Genomic DNA, 11,159 nt, shown 5'->3' with positions numbered 1-11,159 from the left:
TTTGAAAGTAGGAGGGGAAGGGGGAAATGCGAAATGATAGGAGAAGACCGGAGGGGGTGGGGTGAAGCTGAGAGCCGAAAAGGTGATTGGCAAAAGGGATACAGAGCTAGAGAAGGGAAAGGATCATGGGACGAGAGGCCTCGGGAGAAAGAAAGGGGGAGGGGGGTGCACCAGAGGGAGATGGAGAACAGGCAGGGTGATGGGCAGAGAGAGAGAAAAAAAGGGGGCAGGGGGGAAAATAAATAAATCAGGGATGGGATAAGAAAGGGAGGAGGGGCATTAACAGAAGTTAGAGAAGTCAATATTCATGTCATCAGGTTGGAGGCTACCCAGCTGGTATATAAGGTGTTGTTCCTCCAACCTGAGAGTGGCTTCATCTTCACAGTAGAGGAGGCCATGGATAGACATATCAGAATGGGAATGAGCTGTGGAATTAAAAAGCGTGGCCACTGGGAGATCCTGCTTTCTCTGGCAGAGCGTAGGTGTTCAGAGAAACGGTCTCCCAGTCTGCGTCGGGTCTCACCAATATATAAAAGGCCACACCAGGAGCACCAGACGCAGTATACCACACCAGCCGACTCACAGGTGGAGTGTCGCCTTACGTGGAAGGACTGTCTGGGGCCCTGAATGGTGGTGAGGGAGGAAGTGTAAGGGCAGGTGTAGCACTTGTTCCGCTTACAAGGATAAGTGCTGGGAGAGAGATCGGTGGGAAGGGATGGGGGGGAATGAATGGACAAGGGAGTCGCGTAGGGAATGATCCCTGTGGAAAGCAGAAAGAGAGGGGGAGGAAAAGATGTGCTTGGTAGTGGGATCCCATTGGAGGTGGCGGAAGTTACGGAGAATTATACGTTGGACTCGGAGGCTGGTGGGGTGGTAGGTGAGGACAAGGGGAACCCTATCCCTAGTGGGTGGCGGGCAGATGGGGTGAGGGCAGATGTGCGGGAAATGGGAGAGATGCGTTTGAGAGCAGAGTTGATGGTGGAAGAAGGGAAGCCCCTTTGTTTAAAAAAGGAAGTCATCTCCTTCATTCTGGAATGAAAAGCCTCATCCTGAGAGCAGATGCGGCGGAGACGGAGGAATTTTGAGAAGGGGATGGCATTTTGTTGTGATGGCAATTAGACCGATTCTTTGGGTCTCAAAGGCAAGGGCTCTGGATGCACAGTTTTAATAATAAGGAGTTTATTTACAAGGGGAGAAAAGCTTGGGAACAGCACAAGAGGCTGCACTATTCACACAAACGCGCTTAGAGTAGATGAGCGTGGGAAAAGTCGGGTCTGCAGTACAATACATGGGAAAGTGGTGTGAGGACGGAGTACAGGTACACATACAAGCAAGGGAAAATCTATGGCCTCCTCTACTGTCAAGATGAAGCCACACTCAGGTTGAAGGAACAACACCTTATATACCGTCTGGGTAGCCTCCAATCTGATGGCATGAACATTGACTTCCCTAACTTCCGTTAATGCCCCTCCTCCCCTTCTTACCCCATCCCTGATTTATTTATCTCCCCCCACTTTTTTTTCTCTCTCTCTCTGCCCATCACACTGCCTGTTCTCCATTTCCCTCTTTTGCTCCCCTCCCCCTTTCTTTCTCCCTAGGCCTCCCATCCCATGATCCTTTCCCTTCTCCAGCTCTATATCCCTTTTGCCAATCACCTTTCCAGCTCTTAAACACCCACGCCCTCCGGTCTTCTCCTATCATTTCGTATTTCCCCCTTCCCCTCCTACTTTCAAATCTCTTACTATCTTTTTTTTTAGTTAGTCCTGACAAAGGGTCTCGGCCAGAAACGTCAACAGTGCTTTTTCCTATAGGTGCTGCCTGGCCTGCTGCGTTCCACCAACATTTTGTGTGTATTGCTTGAATTTCCAGCATCTGCAGATTTCCTCATGTTAGTCAGTTCTATGGGGCTCTTTTACATTGTTGGAACTTCGGCTGATTTTTGGTAGAACAAAAGAGATAGGAACAGAATGAGGCCATTTGGCCCATTGAGTCTGCTCGGCAAATCAATCATGATTGATCCTTCAGTCTCCTCCTCAACCCCACTCTCCGGCCTTCTCCCCGTAACCTTCGACATCATGTCCAGGCAAGAACCTATCAAGCTCTGCCTTAAATACACCCAACGACCTGGCTTTCACAGCTGCCTGGTGTAATAAATCCCACAAATTCAGCACCCTCTGGCTAAAGAAATTTCTCCACATCTCTGTTTTAAATGGACAGCCCTCTATCCTGAGGCTGTGTTCTCTTGTCCTAGACTCCCCACTGTGGGAAACATCCTTTCCATATCTACTCTGTCTAAGCCTTTCAACATTTGAAAGGTTTCAGTGAGATCCCTCTGCATCATTCTAAATTCCAACATGTACAGACCCAGAGCTATCCAACATTCCTCGTATGATAACCCTTTCATCCCGGAATCATCCTTATGATCCGCCTCTGAACCCCCTCCAATGCCAGCACATCTTTTCTTAGAGGAGGAGCCCAAAGCTGTTCACAATACTCAAGGTGAGGCCTCACCAGTGCCTAATAAAGCCTCAACATCACATCCCTGCTCTTGTATTCTAGATCACTTGAAATGAATGCTAACATTGCATTTGCCTTCCTCACCACTGACTCGACCTGCAAGTTAACCTTGAAGGTATTCTGTCAGGAGCTTCCAAGTCCCTTTGCATCTCACATTTTTGGATTTTCTCCCCATTTAATAAAAAACTTTGGTAGTTTACTTCTACTACCAAAGTGCATACCCATGCATTTTCCAACATTGTATTTCATTTGCCACTCTCTTGCCCATTCTCTTAGTCTGGTCTAAGCCCTTCTGCTGTGTACCTGCCCCTCAACAAATCTTCATGTCAACTGCAAACTTGGCAGCAAAGCCGTGTGGATGCAGTTGTCCCTGTTAGAACTGTTCGCTGCTATCCCAATAATAAGCCCTGGATCACTAGTCACATCAAAGGCCTCCTAAACCAGAAGAAGAGGGCCTTTAAAGATGGTGATCGGTTGGAGCTTAAAAGAGTTCAGAAGGAACTCAGAGTACAGATAAGGGGGGCAAAGGAGCAGTATAGGAGGAAGCTAGAACAAAAGCTGCAGAAAAAAAGCATGAAGGAGGTGTGGGATGGGATGAAGATCATCACCGGATGCGGTGCAAAGCGGGGGGCGAACATAAGTGGAGATGTGGAGAAAGCGAACCAGCTGAACAACTTCTTCAACAGGTTCGACAGCTCAATCTCATCCTCACCGCAGAAATCCACACCAGGCTTACTTCCCTCACAGGAAAATAGCCACTCACAGGAGACCTTGCCCACGCCCAGGATTACGGCTGCACAGGTGGAAGGTCAACTGAGGAAGATCTGTACCAGCAAGGCGGCTGGACCGGATGGAGTTTCCCCACGATTACTGAGGGCCTGTGCGACTGAGCTGGGAGAACCACTACAGCGCATCTTCAACATGAGCCTGGAGCAGAGAAGAGTACCCAGACAGTGGAAAACATCCTGTATTGTCCCGGTACCGAAGAAACCACAACCAAAGGAGTTGAATGACTTCAGACCTGTTGCCTTGACGTCGCACGTGATGAAGACCATGGAGCGGCTGATAATACAGAATCTGAGGCCACAAACCAGGCACGCCCAGGATCCTCTTCAGTTTGCGTATAAGGAGAAGGTGGGAGTGGAGGATGCTATCACGTATTTGCTGCACAAATCACTCTCTCACCTAGAGGGGGTCAGTTGTGCTGTGAGGATTACATTCCTTGACTTCTCTAGTGCCTTTAACACCATCCAGCCCAAGATCTTAAGGCACAAACTAACGGAGATGGGAGTAGACTCTCACATGGTGGATTGGATAGTGGACTACTTGACAGATAGACCTCAGTATGTGCGGTTGGGAGACTGTAGGTCTGACACGGTGGTCAGCAGCACAGGGGCGCCGCAGGGAGCCGTACTCTCTCCGGTCCTGTTCACCCTGTACACATCAGACTTCCAATATAACTCGGAGTCCTGCCATGTGCAGAAGTTCGCTGATGACACGGCCATAGTGGGGTGTGTCAGGAATGGACAGGAGGAGGAGTATAGGAAACTGATACAGGACTTTGTGATATGGTGCAACTCAAACTACCTGCGTCTCAATATCACCAAGACCAAGGAGATGGTGGTGGACTTTAGGAGATCTAGGCCTCATATGGAGCCAGTGATCATTAATGGAGAATGTGTGGAGCAGGTTAAGACCTACAAGTATCTGGGAGTACAGTTAGACGAGAAGCTAGACTGGACTGCCAACACAGATGCCTTGTGCAGGAAGGCACAGAGTCGACTGTACTTCCTAAGAAGGTTGGTGTCATTCAATGTCTGTAGTGAGATGCTGAAGATGTTCTATAGGTCAGTTGTGGAGAGCGCCCTCTTCTTTGTGGTGGCGTGTTGGGGAGGAAGCATTAAGAAGAGGGACGCCTCACGTCTTAATAAGCTGGTAAGGAAGGCGGGCTCTGTCGTGGGCAAAGTACTGGAGAGTTTAACATCGGTAGCTGAGCGAAGGGCGCTGAGTAGGCTACGGTCAATTATGGATAACTCTGAACATCCTCTACATAGCACCATCCAGAGACAGAGAAGCAGTTTCAGCGACAGGTTACTATCGATGCAATGCTCCTCAGACAGGATGAAGAGGTCAATACTCCCCAATGCCATTAGGCTTTACAATTCTACCGCCAGGACTTAAGAACTTTTTAAAGCTATTATTAATGCTTTTTGAGATGGTGATTTAGATGCATATCATATTTTTTACTGAGTTAAGTATTGTATGTAATTAGTTTTGCTACAACAAGTGTATGGGACATTGGAAAAAAGTTGAATTTCCCCATGGGGATGAATAAAGTATCTATCTATCTATCTATCTATCTATCTATCTATCTATCTACTCCATCATCTAAATCATTGACATACAGCATAAAAAGAAGCAGTCCCAACACCAACCCCCGCAGAAAATCAATAGTCACTGGCAGCCAATCAGAAAAGGATCCTTTTATTCCCACTCAGACAGACAGACATACTTTATTGATCCCGAGGGAAATTGGGTTTCGTTACAGCCACACCAACCAAGAATAGTGAAGAAATATAGCAATATAAAACCATAAATAATTAAATAATAATAAGTTAATCATGCCAAGTGGAAATAAGTCCAGGACCAGCCTATTGGCTCAGGGTGTCTGACACTCCGAGGGAGGAGTTGTAAAGTTTGATGGCCACAAGTAGGAATGACTTCCTATGATGCTCAGTGTTACATTTCAGTGGAATGAGTCTCTGGCTGAATGTACTCCTGTGCCTAACCAGTACACTATGGATTGGATGGGAGTCATTGTCCAAGATGGCATGCAACTTTGACAGCACCCTCTTTTCAGACACCACCGTCAGAGAGTCCAGTTCCACCCCCACAACATCACTGGCCTTACGAATGAGATTGTTGATTCTGCTGGTGTCAGCTATCCTCAGCCTGCTGCCCCAGCACACAACAGCAAATATGATAGCACTGGCCACTACAGCCTCGTAGAACATCCTCAGCATCATCTGGCAGATGTTAAAGGACCTTAGTCTCCTCAGGAAATAGAGACGGCTCTGACCCTTCTTGTAGACAGCCTCAGTATTCTTTGACCAGTCTAATTTATTGTCCATTCATATCCCCAGGTATTTGTAATCCTCCATTATGTCCACACTGACCCCTTGGATGGAAACAGGGGTCACCAGTTCCTTAGCCCTTCTCAGGTCCACCACCAGCTCCTTGGTCTTTTTCACATTAAGCTGCAGATGATTCTGCTCACACCATGTGACAAAGTTTCCCACTGTAGCCCTGTACTCAGCCTCATCTCCCTTGCTGATGCATCCAACTAGGGCAGAGTCATCAGAAAACTTCTGAAGATGGCAAGACTCTGTGTTGTAGTTGAAGTCCGAGGTGTAGATGGTGAAGAGAAAGGGAGACAGGACAGTCTCACTGCCTCCTACCAGTCAGCCAATGCTCTAACCATGCCAGTAACTTTGCTGTAATACCATGGGCTCTTAACTTGATAACCAGCCTCATGTGTGGCACCTTGTCAAAGGCCTTCTGTAAATCCAAATATACAACATTCATTGCATCCCCTTGATCTATCCTATGTGTAATCTCCTCAAAGAATTCCAAAATGTTCGTCAGGCAAGATTTTCCCTTAAGGAAACAATGCTGACTTTGTGCTGTGTTGTCCTGTGTCACCAAGTACTCTGTAACTTCATCCTTAACAATTAACTCCAACATCTTCCCAACCACTGAGGTCAGGCTAACTGGTCTATAATTCCCTTTCTGCTGCCTTACTCTTTTCTTAAAGAATGGAGTGACATTTGCAATTTTCCAGTCCTTTGGCACCATGCCAGAGTCCAGTGATTTTTTTTGAAAGATCATTTCCAATGCCTCCACGATCACGACCAGCACCTCTTTCAGAACCCTTGGGTACAGTTCATTTGATCTGGGTGACTTGTGTACCCTTAGGTCCTTCAGCCTTTTGAGCACCTTTTCTCTTGTAATAGTAACTGAGCTCACTTCTCCTCCCTCAGACCCTTCAACAACTGGGACACTGCTAGTGTCTTCCACAGTGAAGACTGATGCAAAACATTTACTTAGTTCATCTGTCATCTCCTTGGCCCCTGTTATTATTTATCTAGCCTCATTTTCTAGCAGTCCTGTATCCACTCATATCTCTCTTTTATTTTTTACATACTTGTAAAAGCTTTTACTATCTACGTTGATATTGTTTGCTATCTTGCTTTCATATTTCATCTTTTCCTTGCTAATAATTGTTTTAGTTGCTCTCTTTAGGTCTTTAAAAGCTTCCCAATCCTCTATATTCCTGCTAATTTTTGCTTTGTTGTATGCCCTCTCCTTTGTTTTTACATTATCTTTGACTCCCCCTGTCAGCCACGGTTGTACTATTTTGCCATTTGAGTATTTCTTTGTTTTCGGAATACACATGTCCTGTACCTTCCTCATTTTCCCCAGAAACTCATGCCATTGCTGCTCTGCCGTCATCCCTGTCAGCATCTCCTTCCAATTTACTTTGGCCAGTTCCTCTCTCATACCACTGTAATTTCCCTTACTCCACTGAAATACTGCTACATCACACTTTACTTTCTCCCTATCAAATTTCAAGTTGAAACGTAGAAACATAGAAAACCTACAGCACAATACAGGCCTTTGGCCCACAAAGCTGTGCCGAACATGTCCCTACCTTAGAACTACTTAGGCTTTACCCATAGCCCTCTATTTTTCTAAGCTCCACGTATCCATCCAGGAGTTTCTTAAAAGACCCTATTGTTTCCACCTCCACTACCATCACCGGCAGCCCATTCCACACACTCACCACTCTCTGCATAAAAAAAACTTACCCCTGACATCTCCTCTGTACCTACTTCCAAGCACCTTAAAACTATGCCCTCTCATGCTAGTCAATTCAGCCCTGGGGAAAAGCCTCTGACTATCCACAAGATCAATGCCTCTCATTATCTTGTACACCTCTCATCCTCTGTCGCTCCAAGGAGAAAAGGCCGAGTTCACTCAACCTATTCTCATAAGGCATGATCCCCAATCAGAACTGAGCACAGTACTCCAAGTGGGTTCTGCCAGGGTCCGATATAGCGGCAACATTACCTCTCGGCTCTTAAGCTCAATCCCATGATTGATGAAGGCCAATGTAGCATATGCCTTCTTAATCACTGAGTCAACCTGTGTAGCAGCTTTCAGTGTCCTCTGGACTTGGACCCCAAGATCCCTCTGATCCTCCACACTGCCATTAATACTATATTCTGCCATCATACTTGACCTACCAAAATGAACCATCTGACACTTATCTGGGTTGAATTCCATCTTGAATTCAATCATATCTCCTAAGGGTTCTTTTACCTTAAGCTCCCTAATCACCTCCAGTTCATTACATGACAGTATCCTGAGTCCCTTCATTCTGGTTACCGCCACCCCCCGCCTAATTAGTTTAAACCCTCCCCAACAGCTCTAACAAATCTGCAGGCAAAAATATTGGCCCCCTTCGGGTTCAGGTGCAACCATCACTTTTGAACCCAGAAGAAATCCCGATGATCCAAGAGCCTGAAGCCCTGCCTCTGCACCAGCTTCTCAGCCACACATTTATCAGCTAAATCATCCTGTTTCTGCCCTCACTGATGTGTTGCACAGGCAGCAGTCCAGAAATTACTACCCAGGAGGACCTGCTACTCAACTTTCTACCTAACTCTGTAAATTCTCTCTTCAGGACATCTTTGCTTTTCCTTCCTATGTCATTGGTAGCAATATGTACCAAGACATCTGGCTGTCCTCCCTCCCTCTCCAAAATATTGTGGGCGTGATCTGAGACGTCCCTGACCCTGGCACTTAGGAGGCAACAGACCTCCGGGTGTCCCATTCACATCCACAGAATCTCCTGTCTGTTCCCCTGACTATTGAGTCCCTATCACTACCACTCCCCTTTTCACTCTCTTTCCCCTCTGTACCACGGACCCATCCTCAGTGCCAGTAACCCAGTCTCCAGGTCATTTGCCTGTTGCAACTTCTAGTTGCAAAATTTAATTTATTTATATTGCTTGAGAATTTCCAGGGAATTAAACATAATGCCAAATTTAATTGGCTGCATGTGCCTAGATTCCATGTGTTGAAAGTAGTTAAATAACCGTACCAGGTCAAGTACTTGAAGATGGCGGCACATTTACAACACCACCTTATCATGTCAATGTTTTGTCATATCTATGCCACGTGTTGCCCCCTCACTCAATTTCCTTGCAGATACAATTATGCAAATTTCTATTTGTTCACTCATCACTTCCACACACCCTCAGCTCCCTCCCATAGTTATGCTAACCAACGCACAGAGGATCATCACGTCATTTTACTTAGCATGCATCCTTGAAAGAGGAGGGCAGAAACAACAGGAAGAGGGAGGGAACCACAGTTCACTCAGTTAACAGCACCAGAGAAGGAGGAAAGGGATTCATGGGAATGTGCAAAGACAAGGAGCTACCCAGTGATACAGTTAATGAAAGCTGCTTGTGGGTCACAGGCATCCTTTCATGTTGACTTGGCTATCGTTCCAAATGAGGTCTGCTTATTTTTATAATGATAACATGCAGCATATTCTTCCCTGGCCAAGAACAAATTGCAGAAGTGGAACACTGACATTCAGTCTGCAGGTGTGATCTTCTAATTCCATTCACCTGCCACCCTAACTTCCACCCAGCCCCACTGAGTCCTCTGCCTCTGCTCTCTCTCAATGGACTCCTAAAGGCGGGAGAACAGAAAACAGCATCTCATGTTGCATCTTGGAACATTTCTGACCATCAGAGCTTAATGAACTCAATATTTTAAAGGACCCAGTCTTTTCAGTTTACATTTAAAAAAATCACCATCCTCTGAGAAGAAAGAAACCTCTGTTTTTCTGATCTGCTGACTAGTCCAGTGTTCTCTGTTTATATATCAGTTTTATTACACCTTCTATGTTTTGGTTCTCCATTACTGTACTCTTATCCAGTTGGGAGAATTGCTTTATCCTATATAGTGTCAGCCTTCGTATGAGTTGCTGGTGCTATGCTCTTCCAGGTTAGCGAGGAGCAAACCTTCACACTCCTGGCTTGTACATTGAAGTGGATCTAAAGGCTGTGTGATGCAAGGACATGAATAATTTGCCAAAGGGTAGACCAGACTCTGTTGCCATGACATTTATGTGGTTGATCCTGCTGAGTTTGTGGTCAATGCTGACCTCTGATTTGTTGTTTGAAGGGCAGAGCTCAGACACATTCCTTTTGCAAATGCTCAGGAGTTTTTCAGTTGGAAATGTTATTTGTCACTTATCTGCCTATGTCTGAATGCTGCCTGGTTCATGCCCAGTATTGACGTCTTCTTCTGCTGAATGTGATTGAACATTATGTAGTGATCAGTAAACACCTCCACTTAACAGTGTGGTGCCGACCATGTAACCTACTCTAGAAACTGCCTAGAATTTCCTACCGCATATTCCTCTATTTTTCTAAGCTCCATGTATCTATCTAAAAGACCCTATTATATCCACCTCCACCACCTTCGCTGGCAGTGCATTCCACGCACCCACCACTCAGTGTGTGAAAAACTTACCCCTGACATCCCACTTGTACCTGCTTAAAACTATGCCCCTTCAGGTTAGCCATTTCAGCCACAGGAAAAAGCCTCTGGCTATCCACATGATCAATGCCTCACATCATCTTATACGCTTTATCAGGTCATCTCTCATTCTCCGTCACTCCAAGAAGGAAAGCCCAAGTTCATTCAACCCATTCTCATAAGGCATGCTCCCCAATCCAGGCAACATCCTTGTAAATCTCCTCTGCACTCTCTGTATGGTATCCACATCCTTCCTGTAGTGAGGTGACCAGAACTGAGCACAGTACTCCAAGTGGGGCCTGACCAGGGTCCTATATAGCTGTAACATTACCTCACGGCTCCTGAACTCAATCCCATGGTTGTTGAAGGCCAACACACCATAAGCCTTCTTAACAACACTCAGCAGCTTTGAGTGTCCTATGGTCATGGATCCCAAGATCTCACTGATCCTCCACACTGCCAAGAGTCTTACCATTAATATTATATTCTGTCTTCAAATTAGATCTATTAAACTGCACAACTTCACACTTATCTGGGTTGAACTCCATCTGCCACTTCTCAGACTAGTTCTGCATCCTATCGATGTTACGCTATCCACAATGCTTTTGTGTTATCAGCAAACTTACTAACCCACCTTTCTAGTTCCTCATGCAGGCCAATTATAAAAATCACAAAAAGGAAGGGTCCCAGAACAGATCCCTGCGGAACACCACTGGTCACCAGCCTCCATGCAGAACATGAACCATCAACAACCACCCTTTGCTTTCTGTGAGCAAGCCAAATTTGGATCCACAAAGCAAGGTCTCCTTTCTTTCTAAATGAGGCTTACATGGGGAACCTTATCAAATGCCTTACTGAAACCCATATACACTACATCCACTGCTCTACCTTCATCAATGTTTTGTTACATCCTCGAAGTATTCAGTCAGGTTCCGAAGGCACAACCTGCAGTCGACAAAGCCATGCTGACAATCCCTAAGTGGATTATGTGTCTCCAAATGCTCATAAATCCTGCCTCTCAG

The sequence above is a fragment of the Hemitrygon akajei genome, chromosome 2 (assembly GCF_048418815.1).
Source record: "Hemitrygon akajei chromosome 2, sHemAka1.3, whole genome shotgun sequence".
In the NCBI taxonomy this organism is placed as follows: Eukaryota; Metazoa; Chordata; class Chondrichthyes; order Myliobatiformes; family Dasyatidae; genus Hemitrygon; species Hemitrygon akajei.
The sequence above is the reverse complement of the archived record's forward strand: the minus strand, read 5'-3'. Positions refer to the sequence as shown.